The sequence below is a fragment of the Triticum dicoccoides genome, chromosome 2A (genome assembly GCF_002162155.2).
Source record: "Triticum dicoccoides isolate Atlit2015 ecotype Zavitan chromosome 2A, WEW_v2.0, whole genome shotgun sequence".
Classification (NCBI taxonomy): domain Eukaryota; kingdom Viridiplantae; phylum Streptophyta; class Magnoliopsida; order Poales; family Poaceae; genus Triticum; species Triticum dicoccoides.
The window spans coordinates 473263027-473274206 of NC_041382.1; positions in this window are offsets into that span (position 1 = coordinate 473263027).

The window sequence follows — 11180 nt, forward strand, 5'->3', positions numbered from 1 at the left end:
TGCATTGAAGGAAAGCTACATGAGAAGGCTCACCCTCCCACGACTATCATCTACTCGAAGAGGCCTTTGGAGCTCCTTCATTTGGATCTCTTTGGACCTCCATCCTTTGATAGTCTTGGGGGTAGAAAGTATTGCTTGGTGATTGTGGATGACTATTCAAGATACACTTGGGTATATTTATTCAAGAGGAAGAGCGAGACCCAACAAACCGTCATCAACTTTACAAATGAAGCTCAACGACAACACAATGCAAAGATTTTGACAATAAGAAGTGACAACGGCTCCAAGTTCAAGAACTACACCTTGGATGAGTTTTTGAGTGATGAAGGAATCAAGCATCAATATTCCGCACCCTACACCCCTCAACAAAATGGTGTAGCGAGAGGAAGAACTGGACGTTGATGGATGCGGCAAGGACCATGATGGCGGAGTTCAAGTCTCCATACAAGTTTTGGGCCGAAGCCATCAACACTGCGTGCCATGCATCTAATCGGCTCTACCTCCGCAAGGGCTTGAACAAGACTCCATATTAGATACTCACCGGTAACAAGCCCAACCTCAAGTACTTCCGAGTGTTCAGATGTAAGTGCTTCATTCTCAAGAAAGGTGTCCGTTTGTCTAAATTTGAGGCTAGAGCATATGAGGGCATATTTGTTGGTTATGCTACAAACTCTCATGCTTACCGTGTTCTCAATAAGTCCACGGGACTTATTGAGGAAACGTGTAACGTGGAGTTTGATGAGAATAACGGCTCCCAAGTGGAGCAAAGTGGTACTTGTGATGTAGGTGATGAAATTCCTCCCCAAGCCATAAGAAGAATTGGTATTGGTCATATCCTACCCATTGAGGAACCCCTTATGGCCGAAGGAGAAGGACAATGTTCTACTCAAGTGGAACCTTCACGAACCCAAGACCCACACACTTCCGAAGAACAAAGTGAGGGCCCTCAACCTCAAGAACAAGAGCAAGGGCAAGATCAATCTCAAGATGGTGTTGTAACATCAAGTGATGCCCAAGGTCAAGCTCCCTCCTCCGAGCAAGTTCAAGATCAAGTCCCACGTGATCAAGAACAAGCTCAAGATGACGCTCAAGATGATCAAGTGACCACTCCTCGTCTCACCCCCGAGGAGGAATTGGAGCGTCGTGCTGCCAAGGTTGCTTCCAAGCTCTCCACCAAGGATCATCTCATGACGAATGTGCTTGGAAGCTTAAGAAAGGGGGTAAGCACTCGTAGACAATTAGCAAACTATTGTGAACATCACGCGTTTGTCTCTTGTGTCGAACCCCACAAGGTCTATGAGGCGCTCGAAGATCCGGATTGGCTCAATGCCATGCATGAAGAACTCAACAACTTCGAGCGCAACAAAGTGTGGAGATTGGTGCCAAGACCGACGGGGAACCACAATGTCATTGGAACCAAGTGGATATTTAATAACAAGCAAGATGCCCATGGGATTATCATTCGCAAGAAGGCTCGTTTGGTAGCACAAGGCTACTCCCAAGTCGAGGGTATCGACTACGGTGAAACCTTTGCTCCCGTTGCTCGTCTTGAATCCATTCGCATGTTGATTGCATATGCTTCTCAACATAACTTTAAGTTACAACAAATGGATGTGAAGAGTGCTTTTCTTAATGGTCCTATTAATGAATTGGTTTATGTCAAGCAACCCCCCGGGTTCGAGGATCCCTACTTTCCCGATCATGTGTATCAACTCGATAAGGCACTCTATGGCCTTAAACAAGCCCCACGTGTGTGGTATGACCACCTTACCGAGTTGTTAAAAGACCATGGTTTTGAAGTTGTGCTAATCGACCCCACTCTTTTACTAAGAAGGTCAAAGGGGAGTTGTTTGTGTGCCAATTATATGTTGATGATATTATCTTTGGTTCCCCTAACAAAGCTTTCAATGAGGAATTTGCCGCTCTCATGACCTCAAAGTTTGAGATGTCTTCCATGGGAGAGTTGAAGTTCTTTCTCGGGTTCTAAGTGAAGCAAAGGAGAGAAGGAACTTTCATCAACCAAGCCAAATACACTCAAGACATGCTTAAGAGATTCAAGCTAAGTGATGTCAAGCCGGCATCCACTCCCATGCCCACCAAGTGCCAACTTGACATTGATCCCAATGGTAAAGCGGTGGATCAAAAGGTATATCGCTCCATGATTGGCTCCTTGCTTTACCTTTGTGCATCTAGACCGGATATCATGTTGAGTGTGGGAATTTGTGCACGGTTTCAAGCCACACCTAAGGAAAGTCACTATGTGGCGGTCAAACGAATCTTTCGATATTTGGCTCATACCCCAAATTTTGGCTTGTGGTACCCAAGAGGAGCAAATTTCAAGCTTGTAGGTTATTCGGACTTGGATTGGGCGGGAGACAAAGTGGATAGGAAGTCCACTTCCGGAGGGTGCTAGTTTCTTGGTTGCTCTTTGGTAAGTTGGTCTTCCAAGAAGCAAAGTTGTGTGTCTCCCTCGTCCATGAAAGCGGAGTATGTGGCTGCCAGTAGTTGTTGTGCACAACTTTTATGGATGAGGCAAACTTTAAAGGATTGCGGTGTCACTTGTGACAAAGTGCCTCTTGGGTGTGACAATGAAAGTTCCATCAAGATTTCCCTCAACCCGGTGCAACAATTCAAGACAAAGCATATTGATATTAGGTATCACTTCATCCGGGATCACATTAGGCGAGGGGAGATCGAGCTCAACTATGTCAACACTCATGATTACCTTGCAGATATCTTCACGAAGCCTTTGGATGAAGCAAGATTTCGCGAGTTAAGGCATGAGCTAAATATCATTGATTCGAGCAATGTGACTTGAACCCCTGCACACCCCACCTCACTCAACGTGTTGTCTAGTTTAGGTGTAGGCATGGACATAGGGGGACTGTTGTTCTCTCAATGAACTTTCCCTCCCCTCATAATGCATAAACTAACCAAACTCTTTCACATTAGCCATTTCTTTATGGCACTTGTGCTTCAAAGATGAGTGATGGTCATGGGACCAAGGTTAAAATCTTCGCGGTGCCATACCTCTAAACTCAAACATAGGTGGCCTCGGCCACCGCCCTCTCTTAGAGAGGTGTGTGTTTCTCATTCTCTTTGTCGTTTTTGTGTGTGTGTTTTGTTCCCGTTTTCTTTTCGTTCTTTTTGGAGAGTTAAGCCTTTTTTGCCTAGTCCTCTTTGCGGCTGAGCGGTACTACCGCTGCGGTTGCGGTACTACCGCTGCGGTTGCGGTACTACCGCTTATGAGGGTTAAGCGGTACTACCGCCCTCACCAGCGGTACTACCGCTGAGGGGCGGGCGCTGGGGGTTATATCGGGGCGGGGGCGTTATTTTCTCCGCATACCCCTTCGCCCCCACTCGCTCGTCTTCCTCGTCGCTCCAGCAACGCCTCGCCGTGGGAGGGCACCGGCTGGCCGCCATTTTCTGGCTGCTTCTCTCCATTTCCTCTGGTGGAGTCGTTCTCCATCTCGTCCTCCAGCCATGGATGTCGGTATTGCCTCCGTTCTCGGTTTCTCTTTGCCTAGATATTGCATCTAGTTCTTAGGGGCAATAGGCATTGTTTTCTAGTTTTTTGGGAATGAAGAGGCTTGTGGTGGATGGAGATTGCTTCTAGGATCTTTGGATTGAAGTTTGGTAGGATAAATTTTTGAATTTGGCATCCTGGTAGTGCCGGATCTGACCACGGCAGTAGAAAACCGTTGTTCCCCATTCTGAGCGGTACTACCGCTCACCTTGAGCGGTACTGCCGTGCGAGCGGTACTGCCGCTCACCATGAGCGGTACTGCCGCACGAGCGGTACTGCCGCGGGTAGATGGCGGTACTACCGTCGGATGCCCAGTTCCAATATTTTCTACCTCACCTTGATCATCTTTGTCTCATTTGGTGGCTTATGCTCTCTTCTTTCGTGTGTTTCTTCTGGTCGTGTGTTTGGTTCCAGGTGATGATCATCCTGAGCAGCAGGTCCGCCGTGTCAACCCCGGGCATGCAATGTCAAAGCGCTACCGCACCTCAGAGCCAGCAGGTGGTTCCTCTAATACTCAACCTCCACCAGCAGGCGCATCCTCAAGTGCTCCACCACCACCTCAGCAGTCGAAGAGATCCGCCGACAAGCCAAAGGGAAAGACTGTGACTGAGATGACTGCCAAGGAGTTTTGGCAAAGCGTCTCCGCAACCCCTATGAGGAAGACCAAGATCCCACTTTGGTCAACCGCCTGTTCTGGAACCGCTTTCAGTTTGCCATCTATTTTGATGTGATCAAGGCCAAGAAGAATCTCTATGTTGATGTACGCTCCATCGACATGGATGCTATGGAGAAGGACCCTGAGTACTTTGGCGAAGCCCTTTAGATGTGTTCTCAGCTGAACATTCTTAAGATCATGCAGTTCAACAAGGATTTTGATGCAGATTTGGTGGCTCAATTCTTTGCTACTGTTCATCTTGGAACTGATGCCGACAGAACTCTGACTTGGATGACCAATGGCAAATTGCTTTCCGTTAAGTGGCAGGCCTTCATGGAGTTACTTGATGTGGAAGATCACGGGCTTGAGACTCCAGTCGGCTTCTGCTCTCACCGCAATGCTACATCCACTCACACGCAAGCCCTTTGGCCCTACTATACTGTGAAGGTTAACCCAGTGACTAAGAAGGAAACCTATGAGTTGTCTGCCTATCTGGACATGCTTCATCGTGTCTTCCGTGAGACTATCTTCCCTCACATCGGGAATCTGGATATGGTCCACTCCTATCTCGTGGACATGCTTCTTTTCTGCCAGCATGAGAAGGAAGCAAACACTGGAGAGAGCCTGGACATTTCTCATGTGATGTGGTCTGAACTTCTCTCTGTCATTTCTGAGCGCAAGTGCCCGATATATGGTCCATTCATCATGAGGCTCATTGAGAAGGCCTGAGCACGTGTCTATCCCAGAGTGATGTTGGAAACTGGAGACTTGGTTTCTCATGAGATCAAGCGTCTACGGAAGAAGGACAATTGGGGCACCCCAGTGCCTAAACCCAGGGGCCCATCTATTGCTGCCGCTGCCATTGAGACTGAGGCCGAGGCTGATGCTGACGATGAGGACTATGAGCCATCTGGGACAGAGCCCTCTTAGGCAAAGAAACTCAAGCACCAGATGAGGAAGCTCTTCTGCATGGAGTCACACGGCCAGTACATGACTCATGTGGCGGAGAAGAAGGCTAGGGGGCGTCACAAGGAGCTCATGCGTTAGTTGGGTGCAACCGTTGTTAGTGGTTCTGAGGGACATATCACTGAAGAGGAGGAATGGATTCACCAGCATTGCCCTTGGACCGATTCAGACGCCGAGCAGTTTCCGACCAACGACGAAGATGCAGACGATCACGCTGAGATGTGATGTTCGAGATCCTCAGCTTGCCATCACCTGGAGCCGTAGCGTCACTCTTTGCCCTTTTGGTGTCTCAATGCCAAAGGGGAGAGAGTTTAGGGATTTGTGTTGCCGTGTTGCGAGTGTGTCTTTGTGTCTTGTGTTTTCTCGTGTGTCTTCTCGTTGTCTTTGTTTGGTTTGGTTTGGTGCCAGTAAGACCTAAGTTCTAGACATATGGTGTGAGACATATGCTACCCTATCGCTACCTTATTACTTATGTCTATTCAGTACTGTAGTATCTTATGAGTTGCATGCTTATCCTGTTTTATACCCTGCTCTCATATATCATGTGCTAAGAATTGTTGGACTATAAAATATAGGGGGAGTGTTGATCCGAATGTGTGTGTCTTGCATTCCAAAGGCTCCACTAACTAGGTGCACACATTCAGGGGGAGCCCGTCTATATTTTGTAGTTCTAAGTATCCTTTCTTTTATATCTTTTCCTTGTGCAAATCCCTAGTTATCATCAATCCACAAAAAAGGGGGAGATTGTTGAGGCATATCTCTCTCGATGTGGTTTTGGTGATTGATGACAACGTGTTTGCGGACTAATCGTGTGCTTTGAGCATTTCAGAGATTCATCCTTGGCACGAGACGATTTCTTTCCCTCGGAGTGTCACTCAAGACGGTGTAGCTCTTTCGTTTCTTTCTCGGTGGACTAGTTGCGCAGAGGGCACCGTACTATCAAGAGGGGGTCCACTTTGGTATTGCTTGGGTGGAATCATCACATACACATCCGCTTCTCACCCTCCGAGCCCTTCTGCTTCTATGGAGATATCTTCTCTCTTCTTGTGGGTTTTTTCTGGGTCCCAGCGGTGGTCCCAGCGGTAGTAACATGGTACCCAGCGGTAGTACCGCTGAGGGATCACAAGTGGTTGTACCACTCCGCAGCGGTAGTACCGCCGGTGCCTCCGCAGCAGTACTACCGCTGGCTTGCCAGGTCCCTACCGCGTCGATTCGAGGGGTCCTTTTCTGTGTCGGATTGTGCGGTACCTCGCTGCGGCAGTAGTGCGGCAGTACCGCTCATTTGCGGCAGTACCGCCCTTCCTCCACGGCAGTACCGTCCGGTTCCCTCTTTCCCTTCGCCTTTCATTCTGCGCGGCAGTACCGCCGAAGGGAGCGGTACTACCGCTTAACCCAGCGGTAGTACCGCTGTCTCCTGCGGTAATACCACCCTCTGCGGGGCTATTTAGTGGGGCAATGGTTGGATTGTTGCCCCCACTATAAAAGGGGTCCCCTTCTTCCCCGTTGACTTACCTCTTCCCCCTCAAGCTCCATTAATGCTCCAAGCTCCATTTTCGCCCGATCTATCTCTCTAGCCAATCAAACTTGTTGATTTGCTCGGGAGTGGTGGAGAAGGCCCCGATCTACACTTCCACCAAGAGATTTTTTATTCCCCCGCCTATCCCTAGCGGATCTTGTTACTCTTGGGTGTTTGAGCACCCTAGACAGTTGAGGTCACCACGGAGCCATAGTCCATTGTGGTGAAGCTTCGTGGTATTGTTGGGAGCCTCCGATTAAGTTGTGGAGATTGCCCCAACCTTGTTTGTAAAGGTCCGGTCGCCGCCTTCAAGGGCACCAATAGTGGAATCACGGCATCTCGCATTGTGTGAGGGCGTGAGGAGAATACGGTGGCCCTAGTGGCTTCTTGGGGAGCATTGTGCCTCCACACCGCTCTAACAGAGACGTACTTCCCCTCAAAAGGAAGGAACTTCGGTAACACATCCTCGTCTTCACTGGATCCACTCTTGGTTATCTCTTACCTTTACTTGTGCAAGCTCTTTAGTGTTACTTCTCTTGCTTGCTTGCTTGTTTGTTGTTGTTGCATCATATAGGTTGCTCACCTAGTTGCACATCTAGACAACCTACTTTGATGCAAAGTTTAATTTGGTAAAGAAAAGTTAAAAATTGTTAGTTGCCTATTCACCCCCCCTCTAGTCAACCATATCGATCCTTTCAACTAGGCTTTGATGCAAGATCTATTCTCGTTCAGGGTCTGGTCGACAGAAACAGAGCTCACAGAGAAGGCCACGATAGAGATTTTCCAACCAGCAGCAGAGTGCATGTCTCAGGTCTAGACTGCTTCAGCAGAGCCATCAGGGCTGCGGTGATTCCTCCCAACTTCAGGTTGGCGGCTGGAGTCAGTAAGTTCACTGGTGGGTCCAAGCCTGACACTTGGCTTGAGGATTATCGAGTGGCTGTACCGATTGGTGGTGGCAACGATGAAGTTGCCATGAAGCATCTCCCTTTGATGTTAGAGGGCTCGGTCAGAGTGTGGCTGAATCAGTTAGCGCCTGGTAGTATTCATACTTGGGAAGATCTTGCCCGAGTATTTGTCAGAACATTTGAAGGTACTTGCAAACGGCCAGCAGGGCTGACAGAATTATAGTGTTGCATTCAGAAACCGAATGAAAATCTGACAAATTATATCCAGAGATGGATCACATTACACCATACAGTGGAGAATGTGTCAGATCACCAAGTAATTTGTGCCTTCAAAGAAGGCGTTAAGTATCAGGAATTGAATCTGAAATTCGGTCGGACAGGAGATATGACTCTGACTCGGATGATGGAGATTGCCACCAAATATGCCAATGCTGAAGAGGAAGACCGACTCCGGAGTGGCAAGCACAAAACAGTCGCCAACGAAACCGGAGGAGGGAACTCCAGTCGAAAGCAGAAGCGCAAAGCCAAGCCAGTTGCTTCTGGAGAAGCCTTAGCCGTGACTCAAGGAAAGATCAAAGGGAAACCCAAAGGACCATGGAACCCCAAGAAAGTAAAAGATCAAGATGGAAATGATGTGCTAGATTTACCATGCCACATTCACACTAAAAAAGATGAAGAGGGTAATTTCATTTACCCGAAGCATACCACTCGATAGTGTTGACTCCTAATCCAGCAATTCCGAGAGAAACGGCCCAAGGAAAAGGAGAAGGAAGCGGACAAAGTTGAGGATGAGGAAGAGGATGATGATGGTTACCCCCACGTCAATTCCACTCTGATGATTTTCGCTGATGTTGAGAGTAAGAGTCAACTAAAAGTCATCAACAGAGAAGTGAACATGGTCGCTCCGGTGACACCCAGTTATTTGAACTGGTCTCAGACTGCCATTACATTCGACCAGTCCGATCACCCAGCGCACATAGCCACCCCTGGGAGGCAAGCGCTGGTGGTCGACCCAGTAGTCGAAGGCACTCGATTGACTAAGGTTCTGATGGATGGTGGGCATTCCGATGTCCAGACTCAGTGAAAGCAATATGAGTTTCCATGGAGTTATTCCTGGAAAGAAGGTTGCATCACTCGGCCAGATCGCCCTTGATGTAGTTTTTGGTGATTCCAAGAATTACCGCAAAGAAAAGTTGACATTTAAAGTTGTGGATTTCCAGAGTGCTTATCATGCTATTCTGGGCAGGCCAGCTTATGCACGTTTTATGGCTCGGCCATGTTACGTGTACCTCAAATTGAAGATGCCTGGTCCTAAAGGGGTGATCACTATCACTGGCAATCGAAAGAAGGCAGAAGAGTGCTTCCAGAAGGGCTCAAAGATTGCTGATGCACAGAAGGCAGTAGTGCAATTGCAGGAGTAGCAGAAAAATGCAGATTCGAGTGATTTGTTGCGAGCTAAGAAGCCTACCACAAATTCAGCATTCCAGTCGTCTGGTGAAACGAAGCCAATTCATATTCACCCAACGGATCCCAATGCTGCTCCGACTCACATTTCAACAACACTCGACTCCAAATAGGAAGAAGCGCTCATCCAGTTCCTCCATGAGAACTGGGACATCTTTGCATGGAAACCTTCTGACATGCCAGGTGTTCCCAGGGGACTGGCTGAGCATCATTTGCGAGTCAACCCAAAAGTGAAACCAGTCAAAGAACATCTTCGACGGTCCGCCATACAGAAGAGAAAGACAATTGGTGAAGAAGTGGCTCGGCTTCTAGCAGTTGAGTTTATCTGAGAGATTTATCACTCCGAGTGGTTAGCTAATGTTGTCATGGTCCCAAAGAAGGACGACTCACTTTTCATGTGCATTGACTTAAAACATATCAATCGGGCCTGCCCGAAAGATCACTTTCCTCTCCCTCGCATCGACCAAATAGTCGACTCGACTGCGGGGTGTGAGCGTTTGTCCTTTTTGGACGCTTATTCCGAGTATCATCAGATCCGTCTGTATGGACCCGATGAGATAAAAATAACTTCCATCACCCCATTTGGGTGCTTCTGTTATGTCACTATGCCATTCGGCTTGAAGAATGCTGGAGCCACATTCATGTGGATGATTCAGAAGTGTTTACTCACTCAGATCAGTCGGAATGTAGAAGCATACATGGATGACATTGTGGTCAAGTCACGTAAAGGTTCCGACCTACTGGCTGACCTTGCTGAAACCTTTGCCAACCTCAGAAGGTATGATATCAAGCTTAATCCATCAAAGTGCACGTTTGGAGTTCCAGGCGGAAAATTACTCAGTTTTCTCGTTTCCGAACGAGGGATCGATGCTAACCCAGAGAAAGTGGGTGCCATACTCGGGATGAAACGTCATGTGCGTGTGCATGATGTCCAGAAGCTTACTGGTTGTTTGGCCGCCCTAAGTCGATTCATTTCTCACCTCGGTGAAAAGGCACTGCTTCTTTACCGACTGATGAAGAAGTCAGATAAGTTTGAGTGGACTAATGAAGCTGATCGAGCATTTGCAGAGCTTAAAGCCCTGCTTTCCACCCAGCCGGTGCTTGCTTCTCCAATCAGCAAAGAGCCTTTACTGCTTTACATTGCAGCCACTGGACAAGTCGTTAGTATAGTACTTACAGTCGAGCGGGAAGAAGAAGGAAAAGCTTACAAAGTTCAGCGCCCAGTATACTATGTCTCTGATGAACTTCCATCAGTTCTTTGGGGATTGAGGACAAATCCCAATCGGTCGACTGGCCGAACTCCTTTCTTCTTGGTCTATGGAGCTGAAGCTGTTCTACCGAGTGACTTGCTTCATAATGCACCACGAGTCGAGCTCTTCTCCGAGGATGAAGCAGAGCAAGCTCGGCAGGACGCAGTCAACCTCCTAGAGGAGGAAAGAGAGATGGCCTTGATCCGGTCGACCATTTATCAGCAAGACTTGCGTCGATTCCATGCCAGAAATGTGAAAGGTCGAGCCTTTCAAGAGGGAGACTTGGTTCTTCGAGTGGATCAGCATAAACCACACAAGCTCGCTCCTTCTTGGGAAGGCCCCTTCATTGTCACCAGAGTGCTCCACAATGGAGCATACCACCTTTACAATGTCGAGCATAAGAAGGACGAGCCACGGGCTTGGAATGCGGAGTTGCTCCGCCCCTTTTACACTTAAGTACTCATTCGAATAAAATGTAATAAGAAATACCTTTGTAATTTTCTTATCAAAGACAAGAGCTTTACAGTCCTCTTAAACGATTGTTGTTGCTTTTATTTACGTCTGAAATCCCCCAATGGGTGACTTAGCTGCAAACCCATTTCGCCTAAGTTTAAAAGAAAATCCTACCGAGTGGTGAGCAAGCCTCCCACTCGGAGGCTTAGCTGCGAATCCGTTTCGCCTAAGTTTAAAAAATATCCTACCGAGTGGTGAGCAACCCTCCCACTCGGGGGCTTAGCTGCAGTCCAGTACTCGCCTAAGTTTGTAAAATCCTACTGAGTGGTGAGCAACCCTCCCACTCGGGGGCTTAGTTGCAGTCCGGTACTCGCCTAAGTTTAAAAAATCCTACCGAGTGGTGAGCAACCCTCCCACTCGGGGTCTTAGCTGCAGTTCGGTACTC